This window comes from Felis catus, chromosome C1 (genome assembly GCF_018350175.1).
Source record: "Felis catus isolate Fca126 chromosome C1, F.catus_Fca126_mat1.0, whole genome shotgun sequence".
Classification (NCBI taxonomy): domain Eukaryota; kingdom Metazoa; phylum Chordata; class Mammalia; order Carnivora; family Felidae; genus Felis; species Felis catus.
Window position 1 is genome coordinate 125015339 of NC_058375.1, and position 24705 is coordinate 125040043.

Sequence of the window (24705 nt, forward strand, 5' to 3'; positions counted from 1 at the left end):
TGTTATAAATTAGCCCCAAGACGGTTTATGAAGAGAATTATCTCTAAAGTCAAAATACCCCCCCCAAGATGTATTAGAATGTCCACTGGAGTAAATGTGTGTGTGAGCGTGTGTGTGTGTGTGAAAGAGAAGAGACAGAGACAGTCAGATGTACGTACATTTTGCTTTTGATGGTTCCTGTGGAATTAGAAAGACACACGTCTTTGCCAATTTCAGGTCAAGGCAGTAAGCAAATGTTTGGTTCCAGTTTGCAGATTTAACATGGTGATTTGCACCATGGTTCATTCATCTTGTGACCTTTCCTTGGCACCTTCCCATTGGATTCTTACAAGCAAAGGAAACCTGAGAGATTTGTATGACCAAGCCAGCATCCCTACATTTACAGTCTTGCAAAAAAAATTCTAGTCTAGACAATAATTAAAGTCAGAAATGTAACTTCATTAAAGCACATCTTTCCCAAGCCCCAAGGGCCAGTCCTCAGCACTCACATAACAGCAGTTTACTATTTATGCAGACTGTTCTGGGGGTACAAATGGAGGTACCCTCTCAGGCACGACCTTCTCTTCCCATCTCTTAGAAGGAATGTGAGAAAGAACTGGAGACAGGGATGGCTGGCTTACTTGGGTGTGGAGATGAAAATGGGATGTTTTCCTAAATATGTATGGCCAAATGTCAAGAATCACAGTAGCGTAATTAACACATCAAGAAAACAGACACTGAATCTGATCAGTCAGGAGCCTTGTAAACCCTTAAGACAGACTATGTTTCAGAAATCACAAAACTAGCAACATGAGGGGCTTTGATGGCCTTTAGATCTATTTTAATCAGCCTATAAATTATTATTTTAAAATTACAGTTAGCATTTAAAATGGGGATATTTTACCTAAAAATCAGATTTCTAGCTTTTCTAAAATAATTTTTAAAAAATATATACAGAGCCAGCTCTTTTTTGGCAACAATTGCTGGAGCTAAGTAATGGCTACATCCTTCGGGCATTCAGCAGGACACGCTCTCCAGTTCACCCACATCCTCATGAATCCCTGCCTCTGCCACACTAAGACCCAGGGGCAGTTCATTTATCATAATGCAGTTGATTCCGTTTTTCTCACTCCTGGCAGGCTTCCATTTTTTCTATCACCTGTACGGCCTTCGCAGCCTTGTGGGTTTGAGACCTCACCAACCTCCCTCCCACTCCGGAACCACTTCCCCTGGCCTATGCCTTACCAAAGTTATTCCTTTATCTAGAATTCTCCTTTCGAAACTTTATGTTCCCTGATGCTTTGTTAGGAAACAGATCTTGGTTCAATCCTGGAATTACCTTAAAGGCACTGTAAGCTTCTGAGTGATGAAGAGAATGATATGGTATAGGAAAACAACTGCATTGGAAGGCAGTCAACTCAGATTCAAGTCCCTGTAATAACTGGATTATCAGAAAAATGTGAGTTCAGATCCCACCTCCTGGAATTTCTAGTTTGAGATCCTAAACAATGTATTTAACCTCTCTGAAGCTCTTTCTTTATTTGTGAAATGTAAACATTTACCCTACCTGACTCACAGGGTTGTTGTGAAAACCAAGAATATAGTCTAAGAAGGTGATAGGACTAAATCAATTTAAAATAATTGAGGGCATGGGAGGTGAGAGTAAATTATTAGGTTACTTTGAATGGTTTGGCAAAAACAAATACATCTTGCCAAACTTTCCAAATTCTCTCTCTCAAAAATCAAATAGCATAATATCATGATTCCTAACTGTTTTTTGTTTTTGTTTTTGTTTTTACCATTTATCTAGGTCTCTGGGTTGTTTACTAAATGTGTAGAGTATTTTAAGGGTCTAGATGATATTTCTCTCTAAGTCTCCAGAAGACCCAACTACCTAGAATTCTGCCTGCCACAGTTCTACAGTTCCCACTGGTAGAGAAGTTTCCACATACAAGCATTTTGTAATTGGCTCACAACATATGTCTGGTATGTACAATATATAATTTTGTGTGTGTGTTAGTAGGCGTACCTATGGCACTCTGATCTGTGGCACCTGAAAAAGAGGAACGGTGCAGAAATTGATCACAAAACAAATAACTCTTTTAAATTGTTTAAATTTTCTCTGAATATAAAATAATAGATATTTGGGGTAACTAGATGGTTCAGTTGGTTGAGTTTTCCACTCTTATGTTTAGCTTAGCTCAAGATCTCACAGTTCATGTAATTGAGCCCCACGTCGGGTTTTATGTGGAGAGTGCAGAGCCTGCTTGGGATTCTCTCCCTCTGTCTCTCTCTACCTCTCTCTGACTCTGTCTCAAAATAAATAAATAAACTTCAAAATAAAATAATATATTTATTACAAATAATTTGGTTATGGACATAATTCTTATTGTAGGTAAGTATCATAGATAACCACTGTTAACATTTGTTGAATTTCTTCTCCAGTCTTTTTTCTATTTGACTGTATTTCCATTATTTTTTATTTGACTATTTTTTTAAAATCACTGTTTCAACTGGCTATAATACATTTCATTTTATGAAAAGAACATTTTATTTCTTTGATTACAATGGTGAATGGTGAGGCTGCATTTTATTGACTATGATATTAATATATATGACTTAAAGACAATTTCAGCAATATGAAAATATACAATAAAAAACAAAGAGTTGTCATCTCATCTTGGTGGCAATGCTTTCAAACTTTTGTCTGTATGCACATATATGCATATAAAGACATGCATTTTTAAAAATAAGTTCATGAGGAGAACTATCTATCATGCTACTAGAAGTCAAAAGAAAGCTGGAGTACCCATATTATATCAGACAAACTACACTTTAAATTAAAGGCTGTAACAAGAGATGAAGAAGGACATTATATAATAATTACAGGGTCTATCCATCCAGAAGAGCTAACGATTATAAATGTCTACTCACCAAATACGGGAGCCCCCAAATATATAAAACAATCACAAACATAAGCAACCTTATTGATAAATGTGGTAATTGCAGAGGACTTTAATACTCCACTTACAACAATGGATAGATCATCTAGACACAGGATCAATAAAGAAACAAGGGCCCTGAATGATACATTGGATCAGATGGACTTGACAGATATATTTAGAACTCTGCACCCCAAAGCAACAGAATATATTTTCTTCTCAAGTGCACACAGGACATTCTCCAAGATAGATCACATACTGGGTCACAAAACAGCCCTTCATAAGTATAAAAAAATTGAGATCATACCATGCACACTTTCAGACCACAATGCTATGAAACTTGAAATCAACCACAAGAAAACGTCTGGAAAACCTCCAAAAGCATGGAGGTTAAAGAACACCCTACTAAAGAATGAATGGGTCAACAAGGCAATTAGAGAAGAAATTAAATGTATACGGAAACAAATGAAAATGAAAATACAACAATCCAAATGCTTTGGGATGCAGCGAAGGCAGTCCTCAGAGGAAAATACATTGCAATCCAGGCCTATCTCAAGAAACAAGAAAGATCCCAAATACAAAATCTAACAGCACACCTAAAGGAAATAGAAGCAGAACAGCAAAGACACACCAAACCCAGCAGAAGAAGAGAAATAATAAAGATCAGAGCAGAAATAAACAATATAGAATCTAAAAAAAACTGTAGAGCAGATCCATGAAACCAAGTGTTGGTTTTTTGAAAAAATAAACAAAATTGATAAGCCTCTAGCCAGGCTTCTCAAAAAGGAAAGGGAGATGACCCAAACAGATAAAATCATGAATGAAAATGGAATTATTACAACCAATCCCTCAGAAACACAAGCAATTATCAGGGAATACTATGAAAAATTATGTGCCAACAAACTGGATAACCTGGAAGAAGTGGACAAATTCCTAAGCACCCACACACTTCCAAAACTCAAACAGGAAGAAATAGAAAACTTGAACACTCCCATAACCAGCGAGGAAATTGAATCGGTTATCAAAAATCTCCCAACAAATAAGAGTCCAGGACCACATGTCTTCCCTGGGGAATTCTACCAGACATTTAAAGCAGAGATAATACCTATCCTTCTCAAGCTGTTCCAAAAAATAGAAAGGGAAGGAAAACTTCCAGACTCATTCTATGAAGCCAGCATTACTTTGACTCCCAAACCAGACAGAGACCCAGCAAAAAAAAGAGAACCACAGCCCAATATGGCCTGATGAATATGGATACAAATGCCAATTTGGCCTGATGAATGGAACTGATGAATCTGGATGAAAAAATTCTCAACAAGATACTAGCAAATCAAATTCAACAGCATATGAAAAGAATTATTCACAATGATCAAGTGGGATTCATTCCTGGGCTGCAGGGCTGGTTCAATATTCACAAATCAAACAATGTGATACATCACATTAATAAAAGAAAAGAACCATATGATCCTGTCAATCGATGCAGAAAAAGCATATGACAAAATTCAGCATCATTTCTTAATAAAATCCCCGAGAAATTTGGCATAGAAGGAACATACTTAAACATCATAAAAGCCATTTATGAAAAGTCCACAGCTAATATCATCCTCAATGGGGAAAAACTGAGAGCTTTCCCTGAGATCGGGAACACGACAGGGATATCCAATCTCACCACTGTTGTTTAACACGGTGTTGGAAGCGCTAGCATCAGCAATCAGTCAACAAAAGGAAATCAAAGGCATCAGAATTGGCCAAGATGTAGTCGAGCTTTCACTTTTTGCAGATGACATGATATTATACATGGAAAACACAATAGACTCCACCGAAAGTCTGCTAGAACTGATACATGAATTCAGCAAAATCGCAGGATACAAAATCAATGTACAGAAATCAGTTGCATTCTTATACACTAATAATGAAGCAACAGAAAGACAAATAACAAAACTGATCCCATTCACAATTGCACCAAGAAGCATAAAATACCTAGGAATAAACCTAACCAAAGATGTAAAAGATCTGTATGCTGAAACCTATAGAAAGCTTATGAAGGAAACTGAAGAAGGTAACATTGGAAAATGGAGAAATGGAAAAACATTCTGTGCTCATGGATTGGAAGAATAAATATTGTTAAAATGTCAATACTACCCAAAGCAATCTACACATTCAATGCAATCCCAATCAAAATTGCACCAGCATTCTTCTAGAACAAGCAATCCTAAAATTTGTATGGAACCACAAAAGACCCTGAATAGCCAAAGTAACATTGAAGAAGACCAAAGCAGGAGGCATCACAACCCCAGGCTTTAGCCTCTACTACAAAGCTATAATCATCAAGACAGTATGGTATTGGCACAAAACAGACACATAGACCAATGGAATAGAATAGAGACTCCAGAATTGGACACACAAAAGTATGGCCAACTAATCTTTGGCAAAGCAGGAAAGAATAGCCAATGGGAAAAAGACAGTCTCTTTAACAAATGGTGCTGTGACAACTGGACAGCAACATGAAGAAGACTGAAACTCGACCACTTTCTTACACCATTCACAAAAATAAACTCAAATAAACTCAAAATGGATAAAGGACCTGAATGTGAGACAGGAAACCATCAAAACCCTAGAGGAGAAAGCAGGGAAAAAAAAAAAAAAAAAAACTCTTCGGCCTCAGCCGCAGCAATTTCTTACTTGACACATCTCCAAAGGCATGGGAATTAAAAGCAAAAATGAACTATTGGGACCTCATGAAGATAAAAGGCTTCTGCACTGCAAAGGAAACAATCAACAAAACTAAAAGGCAACCAATGGAATGGGAAAAGATATTTGCAAATGACATATCAGACAAAGAGCTAGTATCCAAATCTATCAAGAACTCACCAAACTCCACACCCAAAAAACAAATAATCCAGTGAAGAAATGGGCAGAAAACATGAATAGACACTTCTCTAAAGAAAACATCCAGATGGCCAACAGGCACATGAAAAGATGCTCAATGTCGCTCCTCATCAGGGAAATACAAGTCAAAACCACACTGAGATATCACCTCACACCAGTCAGAGTGGCTAAAATGAACCAATCAGGAGACTATGGATGCTGGCGAGGATGTGGAGAAATGGGAACCCTCTTGCACTGTTGGTGGGAATGCAAACTGGTGCAGCCACTCTCGTAAACAGTGTGGAGGTTCCTCAAAAAATTAAAAATAGATCTACCCAATGACCCAGCAATAGCACTGCTAGGAATTTACCCAAGGGATAAAGGAGTGCTGATGCATAGGGGCACTTGTACCCCAATGTTTATAGCAGTACTTTCAACAATAGCCAAATTATGGAAAGAGCTTAAATGTCCATCAACTGATGAATGGATAAGGAAATTGTGGTTTATATACACAATGGAATACTACTTGGCAATGAGAAAGAATGAAATATGGCCTTTTGTAGCAACATGGATGGAACTAGAGCATGTTATGCTAAGTGAAATAAGTCATACAAAGAAAAACAGACACCATATGTTTTCACTCTTATTGGATCCTGAGCAACTTAACAGAAGACCATGGGGGAGGGGAAGGGAAAAAAAAGTTAGAGAGGGAGGGAGGCAAACCATAAGAGACTCTTAAAAACTGAGAATAAACTGAGGGTTGATGGGGGGTGGGAGGGAGGGGAAAGTGGGTGATGGCCATTGAGGAGGACACCTGTTGGGATGAGCATTGGGTGTTGTATGGAAACCAATTTGACAATAAATTTCGTATTAAAAAAAAGAAAACAATTTGACAATAAATTTATATTAAAAAATAAATAAATATATAAAAAAAGATAAGTTCATGATACACATTTATTTTTAGCCTACATTTTCAACTTCCTATATCATAAGATCATTCCTATCAACTAGATCTACATCAGTTTCTAATAGCTGTATGGTATTCCATCGCGTGATTGTACTATCATGTATTTAACAATCACCTACCAATGGGTTTGGGATTATTCTCAGTTTTCACTAGCATGAGTGTGACTGTGATAAATATCTTTTATAGACTCATTGGTAATTTCTTTAAGATACATTCTTAGAAATGCAATGCTGAATCAAAAGTATGCTCTCTCCTATTCAAATTGCTTCCCTCCCAATTTGCCCCAATTACACTTCCACCAAGAGTGAATGATGTTGCCTGATTTCCACGTCTTCATCAATGGATGATGAATTTCATCTTTGCTAATAGTTAAAATAATATATCAAATTTTCATTTGTATCCTTTTATTCCTAATGAGATTGAACATCTGTTCAAATGCTTCTTAGACATTTACATTTCTTTTTGGTAAACTGCCTTTCAGTTTTGTTAACCATTTTCTATTGGTAGAGTAATCTTTTTCCTGTTGATTTATGAGAACTCTCCATGTCCATGATTTATTTGACCACTCTCCTACTGATAGTTGTTTTCCATATGTTATCATTATAAATACTATAGTAATGAATATTTTTATAAGTAGATATTTGTACCCATCACATATTATTTCTATTGAACAGAACAAATTATAATGGAATAGAATAGATTAAAACACTCTAATACATGTTGCAAAAGGCTTTCTGTAAAAGCCATACCAATTTACACTCCCATGATCAGAATATGAGACAGCCTACCTAATAGCAATCCATTTCAAATTGAATCAAAGTATTACAACTATGCAGATAAAGACATAAAAGAGCATGGCATATAAATCACAGAGGCAGGTGATAGTCCTGCTGTATGATTTCTAGAAGCAGGATAGAAGAAGACCTGAACATTTGGTAGAACCTAAATGGAGAGGGACGTAATCATTATTTCCTTTGGAATTTGGCCTAAACCTAGCTCCTTCATAATTCACTGAAAATACATAACTGTGGCTAACTGAAAGTAAGAAATCTGATTAACACATTCAACATCTTACCTTCTCATATTCCACCAACTAACTCCAATCACTTATGGTGGAGATACCTGCCTCTCTTAGAAATGCTACAAAGCCAGTGAATCCAAAGAAACAACACAGCCACTTCCTGGTGATGAGGTCAGAGTAGGGATTCCTGAAACCAGTCCTGGATGACAGGAAATAGTAATAGCTCCGCATTTTGCCAATTAAAGCACAGAGAAGTGTTTTAGACAAAAGTTTTAAGCAAATGAAACATAAAAATTTTACTCATTTGGTAAATAAAATGCTTCGCGACACCAAACTCAGATCAATGCTTTTTCAATAATCAATACTGGCAGATTCTCAATTCTACATGCTCTTCCCAGTGAACAAATCCCATAGGCAGGGATAAATTACAGCATGTGGTGCGTGGCAACAGCAGCAAGATTGCAAAGAAGCTGGCAATGCCTCATGCAAAGAGCTGATAAGGAATGCCTAATTGATGGTTCTGAAGTACTTTCAAGGTATAAATCCAATAACATTAAATAGCAGCATCATCCAATTAAAGCAATTAAGAATTAACAGCCTGTTTTTCTTCTTTCAAACACAGGTTATCACACACTAAAACAATCCTAACAAGCCAAACTACTCCAGTAATATATTTTTTGTTATATGTGTATTTTTATATATATGCCATGATTTGTGTATAAATTAAAAGTTCAGTTCTATGTCTTTTCCATTATAATTCAGCTGACTTTGGTTGTTCTTCCCATCTGTTACTAGTTATGGATCATATTATAATCACCATTTTCTTTTTTTTCTTTTTTTTTTTCAACGTTTATTTATTTTTGGGACAGAGAGAGACAGAGCATGAACGGGGGAGGGGCAGAGAGAGAGGGAGACACAGAATCAGAAGCAGGCTCCAGGCTCTGAGCCATCAGCCCAGAGCCCGACGCGGGGCTCAAACTCACGGACCGCGAGATCGTGACCTGGCTGAAGTCGGACGCTTAACCGACTGCGCCACCCAGGCGCCCCGATAATCACCATTTTCTAACCAAAAGCATCAAGCTCGCCATTGGGACTCTACTAAACAACATGACAGTTTCTTGAAAATGGTGTTATCTTTGTCATTTGTTTCAGTAGAAACATTTCAGAGTCTAATTATTAATGGTACTGCTCTGTTGTGGCTCTTTTCATTTGGTCCTTACTCCCTCCTGAGACTTTGAAAATTCTGATGACTTCCAAATCATTTTACTAACTCAGACCTCTTTTCTATATTCCCACTGTGTGCTTCTAAATACTAATTGGTCATTTGTACCTAAGGTTCCACAGACAGTTCAGTCTCACATACCCAAAGCCTACCTCTCAAGATTCCTCTTCTCCCAGTGAAAAGTGCTTCCTCTTTTATCTTTTAGGTAATGAGGTCACCAGCCTGGGTAACTGAAGCTCTAAAGGTCAGCCACCTCCTTCTCTTTTCTCACCTCTCTTGCCCCTTCCACATCCTATCTATGCTGTTCCAGCTGGTAGCATGCCTGCTATAGGCACCATACTGTCACCATACCATGACATCGGTTTGCATCCTCCTCACTTCCTAGCAAGATGATCACTGAAGCTTATTAACTGCTACCATCCCCAGGCTTTCTTCTACCTACACCCTGATAGGGCTGCCAACAAGCTGTTTCAGAAATGATGACACAATCACATCACTGTTCTTCTTAAAGCCCTTGCTGATTTCCCACAGCCAATGGTCCAGAACCGTTCCTGGATGAAGATATAGGTGTCAAGGCAAGAGAATAAAATACATTTAAGATTGTGTAGCTTGATTCACAACTTTAAAATATTTGACTTGTGGTATCTGTATTTTTTTTTATTTGTATTTCATTTGTACTTTTGCCTTATGCTCAGAAATGGGTAAGGTTAACCTGACTCAGGGGTATCCAATTACTATGATTTCTCCCCTTAACATTTTTTAAAATAACAGATTTATGGGGATATAATTCACTTATAGTAAAATTATCTTTTTTCAAAGAAACAGCAAAATTCAATATTTTTTAGTACATTTGCAGAGATATTCAACCATCCCCAGTATCTAATTCAAGAATATTCTATTACCCCAAAAAGAAATGTCAAGCTCCATAACATTTTACTATCCTAAAAAGAAATGTCATGCTAATTACCAATCACTCCCTAGTCTTTTTCCTAGCCCCTAGCAACCACAAGTCAACCACTAGTCAAAATGGATTTGCCTATTTTGGACATTTCACATAAAATGGAATCATATAAAATGTGGCCTTTGGTGTCTATCTTCTTTCATTTACAATAATGTTTTCAAGGTTCATCCATATTGTAGTATGTATCAGTACTTAATTCCTTATTACAGCTTGATAATATTCCACTGTATGGATATACCACATTTTGTTTATCCATTTATCAGTTGACAGACATTTGGGTTCTTTCCACTTTTTGGTAATTCTGCATAATGCTGCTAAGAACATTCATGTACACATTTTTCTGTGGACATATGCTTATGATTCTCTTGGGTATATACTTAGGAGAGGAATTGCGGGATTTAATGGGAAATCTATGTTTAGCATTTTAAGAAATGGCTAAATCTTGGGGCGCCTGGGTGGCTCAGTTGGTTAAGCGTCCGACTTCAGCTCAGGTCACGATCTCACGCTCCGCGAGTTCGAGCCCCGCGTCGGGCTCTGGGCTGATGGCTCAGGGCCTGGAGCCTGCTTCCGATTCTGTGTCTCCCTCTCTCTCTGCCCCTCCCCCGTTCATGCTGTGTCTCTCTCTGTCTCAAAAATAAATAAACGTTAAAAAAAATAAAAAAAAAAAAAGAAATGGCTAAATCTTTCCTAAAATGGCTGTAACGTTTTATATTCCTACCAGCAACGTATCAAAGTTCTAATTTCTCCACATCTTTGCCAACATTTTTTTTAATTATAGCTATCCTAGTGGGTATGAAGTAGTATCTCATTTGGTTTTGATTTGTGTTTATCCTAATGACTAATGATGCTGAGCCTAGTTTCACGTGCTTATTAGCTGTTTGCTTATTTTCTTAGGAGAAATAACTTTGAATCCTTTGCCCTTTTTTAAAATGAGTTATTTTTCTTCTTATGGGTGAGTAGTAGGAGCTCTTTATACATTCTGGCTGAATAATACTCCACTGTACAGAATATATGTTTCTTCTCAGATACATGATTTACAAATATATTCTACCATTGTGTGGGTTGTCTTTTTCACTTTTTTAATGATGTCCTTTGAAGCACAAAAGCTTTTAATCTTTATGAAGTCCCATTTAGCTGTCTTTTCCTTTGTTGCTTTCTTTTGGTGTCATATCTGAGAAAACTAATCCAAAATCATGAAGATTTACTCCTCTGTTTTCTTCTTAGTCTTTTATAGTTTTAGCTCTTACATTTAGGGCTGTGATCCATTTTGAGTTAATTTTTGAATAAAGTGTGAGTTAGGGGTCCAACTTCATTCTTTTATTTGTGGATACCCATCTGTCCCAGAGTCATTATGTTGAAAAGACTATTCTTCATCTCCACAAAACTGCCTTACCACCTTTTTCAAAAATCAACTGACCATAAACCTAAGTGTTTATCTCTCAAGTATCACTTCTATTCCATTTATCTATATGTCTACTCTTATGCTAATGACACACTGTTTTCATTACGGTTGCTTTGCAGTGATTTTAAGTTCAAGAATTGTAAGTTACAACTTTGCTTTTCCTTCTAAGATTACTCTTGCTATCCTAGGTCACCTGCATTTTCATATAAATCCTAATATTATCTCGTCAGCTTCTGAAAAAAAATCAGCTTCAATTTTGATAAGGACCATGTTGAATCTATCAATTTGGGATAGTATTGGTATCTTAACAATACTAAGTCTTCTGATATGCATGCAGGAGATATATTTCTATTTATTTAGGTCCTTTTTAATTTCATTCAGCAATACTTTTCAGTGTATAAATCTTGCACTTCTTTTGTTGAATTCCTTCCTAAATATCATATCCTTTTGGATGCTATCCTAAATTGCATTTTTTCTTAATTTCATTTTTGAATTGTTCATTACTGTTATGTACACATATGATTGATTTTTGTATACTGATCTTGTATCCTGTAACTTGCTGCATTCATTTATTAGCTCTGTTTTTCGTAGATTCCTTAGGATGCTCTATGTACGAAATTATGTCAACAAATAGAGATAATTTTACTTCTTTATTGCAGCCTGAGCATCTTTTATTTCTTTTCTTGTCTAATTGTTCTGGCTAAAACTACAATACAATGTTGAATAGACGTGGTGAGAGCAGACATCTTATCTTTTTCCTGATCTTAGAGGGAAAGGTTTTTCACTGTTAAGTGCAATGCTAGCTATAAGTTTTTTGTAAATGCTCTTTATCAATTTGAGAGACCTCTTCTATTCCTAGTTCATTTAGAGTTTTCATCACGAAAAGGTGCTAGATACTTGTTTTCATTCATTTATTGAGATGACCACATGAGTTTTGTTTTTTATTCTATTAATGTATTATTATATTACATTGATTATTTTTCATGTGCTAACCAGTCTTGCATTCCTGGGATAAATCATCTTACTTAGGCTGGTGTATAATCCTTTTTATACATTGTTGGAATTGGTTTGCTAGTATTTTGTTGAGGACTATAGTGTCTATATCTATAAGAAATGTTGGTCTATAGTTTTTGTTTCTTGTTTCTTTGTCTGATTTTGATATCAGAGTAACACTGGCCTCATAGACCGGGTTGGGAAGTGTTCCCTTCTGTTTTATTTTTTGGAAGAGTTTGTGAAGGATTAATTTTCTTTTACTTTTTCTTTTAATATTTTATTGAACTCACTGGGTAGCTATCTGGCTTGGGCTTTTCTTTGTGCTAAGTTTATTGATTACTAATTCAATCTTTTTACTTGCTAAAAGTCTATTCAGATTTTTATTTGTTTTTTAGTCAATCTCAGTATTTTGTGTCTAATAATTTATCTATTTCATCTAGGTTGTCTAATATAACAATCTACTTCTATTAATGCCTACTTTATTTCAGTAGTATACAAAAACTTTACTTATGTATAGCTCTATTTGCTACCCTCTCCTTTGTCCTTTTGTTATCATACAAGTTCGTCCGCATAGCTTTATACTTACAGCTTTGTCTTATAGGCATCTTTTAAATCAGGCAGGAGAAAAAAGGAGCCATAAACAAAAACACATATACCGTGTCTTTTATATTTTACTAGTGCTCTTTATTCCTTCATGTGGGTTCAAGTTACTGTCCAGTGTACTTTGATTTTAGCCAGAAGAACCTCCTTTAGTATTTCATGTAGGCAAGTTCTGTTAGTGGTGAATTCTATCAGCTTTTGTTTATCTGATAATGTCTTCATTTCTCCTTCATTTTTAGAAAAAGTTTCGCTGGATATAGAATTTTTGGTTGTCACTTTTTCTTTCAGTGCTTTGAATGTGTCATCCATGGCTTTCTGGACTTCCTGGTTTCTAAGGAGAAAATGGCTGTTAATACTGGTAAGACATCCTTATACACTTCTCTCTTATTGCTTTCCAGATTCTTTGACTTGTGACAGTCTGATTATGACATCTCAGAGTGGACCTCTTTGAGTTTATCCTACTTGGAATTCACTAAGCTTGTTGGATATATAGATTCATGTTTTTCATCAAATATTGGCAGTTTTCAGATATTATTTCTTCAAGTATTCTTTCTGTCCCTTCCTGTCTCTCCTTTCCTTCTCATGCTTCCCATTATGTATATGTTGGTACACTTGATGGTGTACCACAGTTCTCTGAGCATCTGCTTACTTTTTTCATTCTTTTTTTTTTCCTTTCTGTTGATAGATTGAATTATCTCATTTGACCTGTCTTCAAGTTTTGATTCTTTGCCTACTCAAATTTGCTATTGAATCCCACTAGGGAATTTTTCATTTTAGTTATTGTACTTTTCAGCTCCAAAATGTGTATTTGTTTTCTTCTATAATTGCTCTTTATTAGTATTCTTTTTGCTGAGATAGTCTTCTCATATATTCCTTTATTTCTTCAGACATGATTTCTTTTAGTTCTTTGAATATATTTATGGTCACTGGTTTAACATCTTTGTCTAGTGAGTCCAATGTCTCGGCTTCCTCAGTCAATAATTTCTATTGACTGCTTCCCCCGCCCCCAACCTCTGTGTATAGAACATACTTTCTTGCTGTTTTGTATGTCTCATAAACTTTTTGGAAAGTTGGACATTTAAGATAATATAATACAGCAACTCTGGAAATCAGATCTCTCTCTGACCATGGTTTGTTTTTTCTGTTTGTTGTTGTTGAAATTATTGCTATTTGTTTAGTGACTTTTATGATCCTATTTTGTAAGGTCCATATTCTTTGCCATGTGCAGTGAGCTTAGCTATTAGCCAGCTAATAGCTGGGCAGGTATTTTTTTTAAGGCCGTCAACCAGTACATCTTCCAGCCTTTGCTAACAGGATTTCTGTGTATGGTGGGCCACATCTTCAGTTTTCCAGCTATTTCCAACTCTTTATTAGGGTTCATTCCCTGTGTGTGCAGAGGCTGAAGGTCAGCCATAGGTGAGAGACTAGGGCCCTCTTTGGTCTTTTCTAACTAAGAATATTTACACCTCTACCCATGTGCATGCCTTTTTACATTCCCAGGCAGATGTGTAAGTTTTCAAAGCCCCTGATGGACATCTCATTTCCCAGCTGTTAATTTAAAATTTTTTTGATTAGCATCCTGTTTTCCCCAACTCTTATTGCTGCCTCAAGCAGCTGCAATGTTAAACAACTGCAATGATCGTTTCTGACAAGTGTCTCAGGAGAAAGATTTTCTGCACTGAGTGAGTTTTGAAACAGGTCAAATAATGACAAGACCTGAAAGTGGGAGTTCCCAGAAAGCTACCAGACAGGTCAAATCATGGCCATTCTCTGGGAATAAGGCTCAGCTCTGAACATATTTTGACCCATCCAGTGGATTCTAGGCTACTGTTTTACACAGCTCCCATGATGGCAAACCTGCTGCTTTTCAAGGCTTCTTCAGAGCTAGAAAAAAGGGAATGGGAATAGGGCAAATTAAATGACACAGAGCTCACGGTTCTTACTGAGAGTCACATATTCTTTTCCTGAATAAATGCTCCTTGGATTGTTGTAATCTTTTAACTGATCAAGTTCTACAAATGTTGATTTGATCATTTTTGTCCATGTTTGCCTTACTTTTATGACATAGTAGAATTTCAGAGGCCTTTACTACACAATTCTAGAAATACTTCTCTTTCTCCTTAGCATTTTACAGGCACTAAGGTCAGGACTTTATGTATTTTTTTCATCATATACGTTTTTGTCAAGTAATCTTTGTTGAGTACTCCACCCCTTGCCAGAGCCTCTTTCTTCAGGGTTATCTTTGAGTCTTTAAAATTTTAAATCTAAACACAATTTTCAACTTGTTTTCTGCTGTCAAATGACAAGTAACAATTGCTACCTAACATCATTGTGTTTAATGAAGATAAAGTGAAATCGAATTTTAACCAAACAGAACACAAAGACTTAAAATTTTCAAGCAAACATATAGCGTGACGGTGGAGGGTTGTCCTGTTACAAATGAAATACTCTTATCATCTAGGACTTTTTGTCATAAGAGAAATTTTGATACCCTTAATCATTGTGGTTGTAGTTCTCTCCTACCCCTTTAATACTCTCATCTACAGACCCACAGATTCATTGATGATATTCAGCAACATTCAGCAAAGATGACCAGGGACCTGTACTGATGGCTAGATTTTACCTTGCTAAGGCACAAAGTTGATAACAGCAATAGATAAACCTGTTAATTAATTAACCAATTAATTGATGCAATAGGATGGAAACAAAACTGGAAGGTCTTAGGTGAAGGAACAAAAATCAGGAAAATAAACTCTATATTATAACTACATATTAATATAACTACATATTAGTATTGCAAACTTAAGTTTCAGAAAATTTCGGGACTGAATCTGAGTCTACCATTCACCAGCTCTGTGACTTGGAGAAGTCATTTTACCATGCAAAGCCTCTGCTTCCTCTCTGAAAATGGAAATAATGCATAAGTATTTTGCAGATCGAGTGAATTCATGCATATATAGCATTTAGTGTCGTGTATCTCTCATAATAATCCCTCAATAAATGATAATACTAGGACGTAACCAGAAAACTCCCATCCCTGAGCAGACTGGCTAAGTGCAGCTACACGAGTAGGTTTGTATTTTGAGAAACTAGGTATGTTTCAAAAGTGAGAGTAATGCCTCCAGGGCAGTCTTCCATCTCCCACCATAGAGACTTTTCCCAGACTGATTCACATATATTAATCTCTCTCATGTATGCCACATGTTACCCGCCTGTAAATCATAGATTTCCAGAAAACATGTCATTCATTCACTCATGCATGCATTCTCATGATCAACATTTATTGGGCATATTACACATGCCAGGCACAGTGCTCACTTCGGCAGCACATATACACATGCCAGGCACTAATCTTAGCATTGGTGTAAGAACGATAAGCAAGCAGACAAGGTCCCCGCCCTCACAGAGATTACCTTCCATAGGGGCTGGGGGTAGAGTCTAGTGACTCTGTTCTAGCAGTAGAGACTAAAAACACCAAGATGGCATTTCCCTGACTCTTCAATAGTTTAAGTTTTGCCTAAGATTTGCTCCAGATTTCACCCAGGAGACCCCCATCCGCAGGATTTCAAAGTCAGAGGGAAGATCATGAGGTAGATGCTGTATTTCTCCTGCTCCTGACAGAGGCTTAGGTATTCTGCAATTTTTTTAGCCAAAGTCCCAGTATCCCCTTCCTAGATTTCTATGTAGATTTCTATGTAAGACTGGTCCTAAGGTTTCCTTGACCAGGCGAATAAAAACACAGTCCTAAGGAAGGGAGGGGCTAGGAGAAGACAGGGGAAGAGATTTCCAGGTCAAGCAAACATCAGGACCACAAGCCCAAATTTGGAGAAGAGTTCATTGTATTCCATCCTCAGAAAGAACAGTAGCATGATTGAAGATTGGGGAGAAATGGCTCAAGATGAGACTAGAAAACTACCCAGGTTCTAGAGCTGCTCAAAGTGTGGCCATGTCTGGTGCCCCTCTGCAAACTGTTTGTTGAGGATCTGTGATGAGATAGGGACAAAATGTAAATGTTTAGCAATTTTGTAACAGCTTTACATTGTCATAGCAGTCAAGCAATAACTGTTGGTCTGTAACAAACTGGAAATTTACAAAACAAAACTGGTCTTTCACCACAGATAGTTTGAGAAGCATTGCTCTCCATGTCTTGCCTCTCAAACTTCTCTGTGAAGGGGCAGATAGTAAATGTTTTAGGCTTTGGGGGGCTGTAGAAACTCTGTCCTAACTACACACCCCTGCTGCGGTAGCACAAAAGTGGCCATAGGCAATATGTCAACAAAGGGGTATGGCTGTGTTGCAGTAAAACTTCATTTAGAAAAACACATGGTGGGCAGATTTTGGCCAGTCATGCAGCAATTTGTCAATCCTGCCCTAGGCCACAGTAAGAGACTGGGCCGGACTCTAAAGGCAATATAACCATCTGCTTAACCATTGTATGTTAATTATACTTAGATTAAACAAAAACAAAAACAAAAACAAAAAACCTACCTGCTTAATCAAAAACACCCCTCACTCTTGGTCCTTTCCCATCATGCCTGCAAGTATTTGTAAAGCCTTCGGTTTAGTGACTCTAAGTCAGAAAAAAACCTTAAAGCTCCTCCTACCTCCAAATCAGAGTTCTCCTCAAAGCTACCCTGTCAGCTGAAGTCTCCATTTAAAGGCAAGGTACCTTTTGTCTATTGCCTGCATTCTCAAGGAAAGATGATGGCACCGTTCACCTTGCATAGCCTGATGAGCCAACCTACGGCCCCAACGGGTCACAGCCTTACGTTCTCCAGGACCTGGTCAAACCTAGGTTGACATGCCCTCTGAATCAATTTCCTGAAGCCCAATTTCCTGAAGTATACTACCCCATTTTTCTTCTGTACAAAGTTACATTTCTAAGTCCCAGTGTACTTTTGTGACCACTGCCCATCCCTGGCTCTTTTGGTATGTCTGCAATGGCTGTATTGGGCAAGAGGCCTGCCACATGTGTAGCCTTGTTTTTCTCTGGGTTCAGACACTGCCACAGGCAGGAAAGCTTTCTGCATTCACACATGTCTCCATTTACACAGCACCCACTTCATAAACACAACCCAACACCCACCCATACAGTGAAACGCCTTATTCTCTCCCCCACATGGAGCATAGACCACTGTGTGTGTGACGGGACGGACGCCTACCAGCAGGTCTCACACACAGAGGGTATAGAGCTGAGGCAGTTCTTGCTGAAATCTCTCTTTTATTTAAGATTTCTTTCACTGACTCATGACAAACCTAATGGGTAAAACTTCGCTGTTGCAAGTTTCCTTAAAATATCCCTTCTGGGCCTACCACCATTTATCTTGGCAGCAGGTAGCCTGGAGAGTTTTGGAAAGTCTCAGCTTGGCATAGCCTCAGAGCTACTGGCACATTAAAGATTAATAAAGCGCATTTAACTGAGCTCAGGACACTGCAACGTGATCCTTCACCGTGAAATGTGCAAGATTCTTTGTTTGCAATGAACAAAACTGAAGCCAAAAAGGGCCTACCGTGACAAGCTAAGAGAGGAAACAATCAGGAACTTTGTGTATCTTTCCTTGGTAAATTGATGGGCAGGAATCAATGCCCCGGCTCAGCTATACTCTTGCTTAGCACTCTCAGGAATTTAAGATGGGCATCTGAGTATGATGCGCAGAGCTGGGCATGTGTAGTGAGCTCACAGAACCACAGAGATAGCACAAGTGCAGTGGGTTCCTTAAAGTATGAGAAAAAGACTGACTCCAAACAAATTCCTAGTCTAGCACATTCTCCAAAAAAAGTCAAGATAAAGCAAAGCATTTCAAAGCATTTTGGAGTTGCTTTAGTAAAAGAGAATGTGTGTGCTTGAGTGAATATTAACCTAGGAAGGAGAAAACACTTTTTGCATGCAAAGGTACGGGGCTGGCAGCAGAACGAACCAGGGAACATTTAAAATGAAAATAAAAATTAAACAAGCCTGTACATCGGAACTGTTGGTTCACAAAAGGAATCTATTTGCTATCAATCTGGGGACACCTGGACACATGCAACAAATACTGGCACAGAGCAGTAGAAGCAAACATTTAGAAATGTATCATTCTGAATTCTGGCAAAGCGCTGGTGGACTCCACGTGCTGGGTAATGCCTTGTGTCTATTTACACAGTGCAATCCCCTCACGTCCTCCAGAAAAATCCCAGGCAAACCCTGTGCTGTGCACATCAGAGCTCTGGAGCCCTGCTCTGAACACCTCAGGCGCCCTTTCTTCCACACCAAGATAAACATTAAGGAGAAAAAAAAATCAAGAAAGAAAGAAAAGAAGAAGAAGAAGAAGAAGAAGAAGAGAAAAGAAAAATCTGTCCTTACCTAAAAGGCATAGCAGACAGGGACACGGTGAGTGTTTCACGTTAGCCCACTCAGTGCTTTCTCTTTCATTCGGTCAATGTTCTAATGCTATTGATGAGAGTTCCTGAGGTTTTCGGATCTTCCTTCAAGAGTTTTAATCACTGGCTTCCCCAGCCCGGGTTTAACAAACACCGCTGTGTTTTGTCAATATTTGTATGCAGCACCACATTGGGCAACCGGCCAACACAGCGTTTCAAGAGGCAAGGGGAGAAAACGGACACCCTAACAAACATGCTTCCCTCTTTTGTGTCTTTCAAGGTGGCGCCCAAAGTGTCATCTTTGATTCTGACGGGAGCTAAAGATAGCCTCTTTTTGTGACTTTCTCCACTGCCCCCAAACGCCTGGCTGGGCTGCCCGAGCTGGGCTCAGCAAAGTTTGTTTTTTGTCTCCCTGCCCTGAAGTTCTCCGCACAACCGCCCGGCTTGCCTCTCCACCAGCTGCACTTTAAATGTATTTTAATTGGCTGGAATGTCGAAAGAATCCATTTGGCAGTCGTTTGCATGTGAAGCACGCCCAGGGCAGCTGAAAGAGGCCCCAGAAGCAGCCGATTACTTCATCAAAAGCTGCAGTTTGAATACCATTGACTCCTACATAACTACAGTGAACTCAATTCTATAGGCAAGAAGGAGTAATTAATAATTTGCTGAGAAAATTCTTCATTCATCTAAAAGCCAAAAATGCAAAGGGAAAAAAAATCCCCGCAGACACAACAGTTCTTATGAAAGGCTTGATTTATAGCCTCCAGTTCTACTCTTCACAAACATTGACTTTGTATAGCATTACAGGAGGGGGTCTAATGCATAATTCGGTTTGCCTGAAAAGTTAATTTAAGTAATTTTCCTTTTGAATGATCCCCTGAGATACATCCTTCTATTACCTCTTTATACATTAGCCATATGCTACAATAAATATTGTCAATACTTGTGGCATTTCCTCATTCCCTTTATTTTTCTTGGTTGGCTGCAATAATTAGTTCGTGGCGTCCACTAGATCCAGTCACAAATAAATTCACTCCGAGTCAAAGTGGATAGTCATCACTATACAGAATTTACGAGCCATACTGAAGTTCAAAATTCTTTAAAACAAATGTCAGTTCAAACAGATTCTAATCAAGGGGGAAGGAAGGCATATACAAATGTAATAAGTATACATGTCTCAAAAATAAAATAATGATAAGATACATAAAATAAAGAAATGGAATAGCTTTTAAGTGGGTCTTGACCAATATTTTGCTGAGAAGCCTTTCTAATAGCAATTAAACTGGGCTTACAGATTTAGGAGCCCTGGAGAGTAAATTTTGAAGAAGCACCCTAAGTAACCCTGATCTTCACCCCTCATTAACAACCCCTGGTTCAGAGTCAGAGTATCTAGGAGGATCTTGGCACATCTGAGGATGTCTCTCAGTGGAAAATATGAGCCAGAGAACATTGTCAAATTTGTTCTAATGCCTTTTCCTCACTTCAATAAAATTGTGGTTCATAACAAGACAGTACAAGAGAAAGAATGGTGTACCAGAGTTGCTTGGGTGAATGTGTTGAACAGTTCAGACACTGAAAACAGCACCCAAAGTGAATGGGCTTCGTTTGCAGAAAGGCAGAGGAGGAGAAGATCTGGAGAAAAAATGAGGGCCAGCTGCATGGACACACAGCCTGCAAGGTTACACAGAGCCCCCTGATCAGAATGGAGCAGCCCTTGGATTAATGCTGTGCTGGTGCCGTCTTGAAATTCTTCACTCTGGAGCCAGGGACCCTGCGTTTTCATTTTGCATTGGGTCCAGCAAATTATGCAGCAGGTCTTGACAGAGATAATACAAATCTACCCATTTCAATACATGGTTGAAAATGAAAAGCACTGGGAAGACCATACTGAGGGTGTGGGTAACACTCTGCTTTTTCTCTGACCCAACATTCTACTTTAGATTTTGCAGCAACTGAGAGGATTGAGGAGGGTGATTTAGGAAGAAGAATCTCTCTAGCAAACATGGGGTGAGAGTGATATGGCAGGTTCTAACTGGCCCTGAGCCTATGGTTCACTGTTTGCTATATGACCTCACTTCCCACAGGTTCAGAGAATTTTTTCTTTTTCCTACAGCCAGTCCCCAGTAGTCACTCTATGGGCAGGAAGTTCCATGTATAACCAACATCCAATTTTAAACTATTCCAGAGTCTTGATTCATGGTTTGACAAAATTAAATCAGTGCCAAAGACTGAAGGGCACTGTTTACCCACTACTGTAAGGTCCGGTGGCTCACAAGTTACTAGAGTTCTATAGATCGGGGACCCATGGGTCATCTTATACTTCCAAAAGTGTTCTCCAAGACCAGCCTTTATACCTGGATTCTGGCCTGCCTTGGCCATAACAGAAACTATTAGAAAAAAAAAAAAAAAGAATTTTTCTTCTAGAAAAGAAATTGGTCTCAGATGCCAAATACTTAATGTCACTGGCATCTTGTATCTATTGGCTAGACTGTTAACATGCTCTGATACTGGTACTTAGCAAATAAAACAGATTTGCATTCTAGAAATAGAATGGAATTCAGAAATAAGCTGGTCCAAACTATTATTTTTTGAAAAACTATAACTGAGGCAACAATTAATGACTTCCCAGAAAGTCAATTAAAAAAAAAAAAAAAAAAAAACACTGTCTAGGCTGCAAACTTCCTTTGGCTACACATGTTCCTATGTTGGACCAGGAAAGTAGTTCCCCATTCTGACTTGCCCACTGACTCCTAGATATATTCCTGGATCTCGTCTGCTTTTATACCTCCAGATTTATTTCAAGTGCCCAAGACCTAACTCCTTGTCTTACCCCTTATGAGCCACTTTCATGCACAGCACCGAGTGTGATGCATCTATAAGGACCTCTGAACTTACACAAACACACGGCATAGCCATCATAGAACAGGGCCACCTAGGAATTGTTGAATCTTACGACATAAATTCTTCTCAGCCACTTAGAGAGCTTTATTATATATCCTGGGAGAGGCAGTCTGAAAATCTCACAGTGTCCAAGGAATCGCAAAGTGATCCAGTTTTAACTTCCTGCCAGAGCTTGCCAGCTTATGCACCCTTCTTTATCCATAATCTGAGTATAGGCTTCAATAGGTCAGAGATTCCTTAGGCTGTGGCTGATCAATATGGGGCCACACAGAGGCTTATGGCGACTCATGGACACAAGGCAAGAAACCATGTACTGGGATGCAGAATAATCTATTAGAAGGATCTGATAGGTTCTAGAAGTCATATATGGGTTAGAGCCAGAAAGGCAAATAGAAGGCTCTGAGCATGAATGTGAAGCTCGTGATGCTAATGAGAAACAAACCAAGTGCCCAGTGCGCCATGTTTCTTGTACCAAGCCCGACAGGTCCCCAACTTCCTCATGTGTCCGTGGGTAGGTATACTAACTATTCCTACCACCCAAGACTAGAACATGCACGCTTATCACAGTCCTCAATCATGGTAACACTGAAACCAAGAAAGCTCAGAAAGCACTCAAAACTCACATGACAAATCTAGGTCAGCCAGCCGGTAGGTCAGAGTCCAAGAAGACAGAAAAAGCAACAAAGTCCCAATTTCTGGCAAACCAGAAGACTCACACATGGCAGATTTGGCCAAGTCAATGAAAAGAGTCAAATCCCAGTTTCTTGGTTCTTCAGGAAATGAAGAAGCAAATCAAGACAAACAACAAGTGGATTAAGATACTGGTTTGTAAAAGATGCCCCTAGGGGCTTCTGCTTGGAGAAACAGGAACCTTATCTTACACATGGCCAGCCTGTGGCTTGGGGATGTTGTTCACTGGGAAGTAAAAAACCCAGGAGGAAAACACAATACAAAACATTTGATCTATTAAATTCAATCAGACTAGTATTAATGGAGCTCGTGCTGAGTGTACGGTCCTTCTCAGGATCACAGAGCTGAGTGATGAATAGTTCTGGCATGGGGTTGTACATTATTAGGTTAGGGCTGCCATAACAAAGTACCATAGACTGTGAGGCTGACACAACAGAAATTTATTTTCTCACAATTCTGGAGGCTAGAAGTCCAAGATCAAGGTGTCAGCAGGGTTGATTTCATCTGTCTTTCAGATGGCCATCTTCTCCCCATGTCTTAACATGGTCTTTCCTCTATGTGTATCTGTGTCCTAATCTCTTCTTATAAAGACACCAGTCAGATTAGATTAGAGTCTACCCTAATGACCTCATTTTAACAGATTATATCTTTAAAGATTCTATACTTAAGTACAGTCACAGTCTGAGGTACTGGGCATTAGGAGTTCAATATAAGAATTGGAGGCAGGGGGACACCATTCAGTCTATAACAGGTGCCTTGGGGTCACTTCTCATTTACTCCAGAGCCACTTTACTATTGACCATTTAGAGATGGGAAAATTCAGACATAGATTAAGAAACCTGTTGGAGGACACAGAGCAGAGCCAATATGATTCTAAAGCCCCAGTTCTTAACCCAATACCTTGCTGTGTTTCCAGAAGCCAAGTTTGTTTGTTTATCTATTTAATTAACATGATTCCAACAGCACTTGGTGCCCAGAATCTATATCTCATACTCCATGAGTTCCTGGAGCTTGGCCATCATAAATCCAATTCATCAAGCATTTATTGAGCATCTATGAAATAGGCCAAACTTCTCTGCTTGCTGGCAATTTTTTCCAAGAGATGACAATAGTAGTCATAGGTGTGAGATAACTCACTAAGTTTTGGAGAAAGAGGAGACCTAAAGACCTGAGGTTAATGACTTGATGTCTACTGAGGAGTGTCCCATGGCTAGGAAAGGAGGCTGACACTCATGGGGATCCCTGAGGTCAATGTTCAGCCTTCGGAAGCCAGAAAACCACATCACAGCTCCTAAAAATGACAATTACCATAGAAGCTATAACTTAGAATCACACAAGAAGCCCTGGGCAAACTGATGACCATATGTGAGGAAAGAAGAGAAGGGAAGGAGGAGAGAAAAAGAAAGAAAGAAAGAAAGAAAGAAAGAAAGAAAGAAAGAAAGAAAGAAAGAAAGAAAGAAAGAAAGAAAGAAGGAAGGAAGGAAGGAAGGAAGGAAGGAAGGAAGGAAGGAAGGAAGGAAGGAAGGAAGGAAGGGGAGAGAGAGAGAGAAAGAAAGAAAGAAAGAAAGAAAGAAAGAAAGAAAGAAAGAAAGAAAGAAAGAAAGAAAGAAAGAAAAACATGGTAGGAAATATTTGACAGGCACATGCCATACAGAAGGTATTAGGCTAGACAGTACTGATAATGTCTCTTTTAATCCTCACAAAATGCTGTGAAGGAAAGTGTATTTATGGTTATTTTAAAGATTCATAAACTCAGTCTTGGTTGTGTTAAAACTTTTGCTCACATTGTCACAGATAGA

The 24705-nt window shown here is 38.4% G+C and overlaps 1 protein-coding gene across 1 annotated transcript in view; it reads right to left on the bottom strand.

Moving 5' to 3' along the window:
• The window catches only part of NCKAP5 (NCK associated protein 5), a 974188-nt gene extending 954433 nt beyond the window's left edge, over positions 1-19755 (bottom strand). Inside the window, exon 1 of the mRNA XM_045034779.1 lies at positions 19299-19755. The gene's annotated coding sequence lies outside the window, so the exon portion shown is untranslated. The remainder of the gene's footprint in view (positions 1-19298) is intronic.
• Between the last annotated feature and the right edge of the window lie 4950 nt (positions 19756-24705).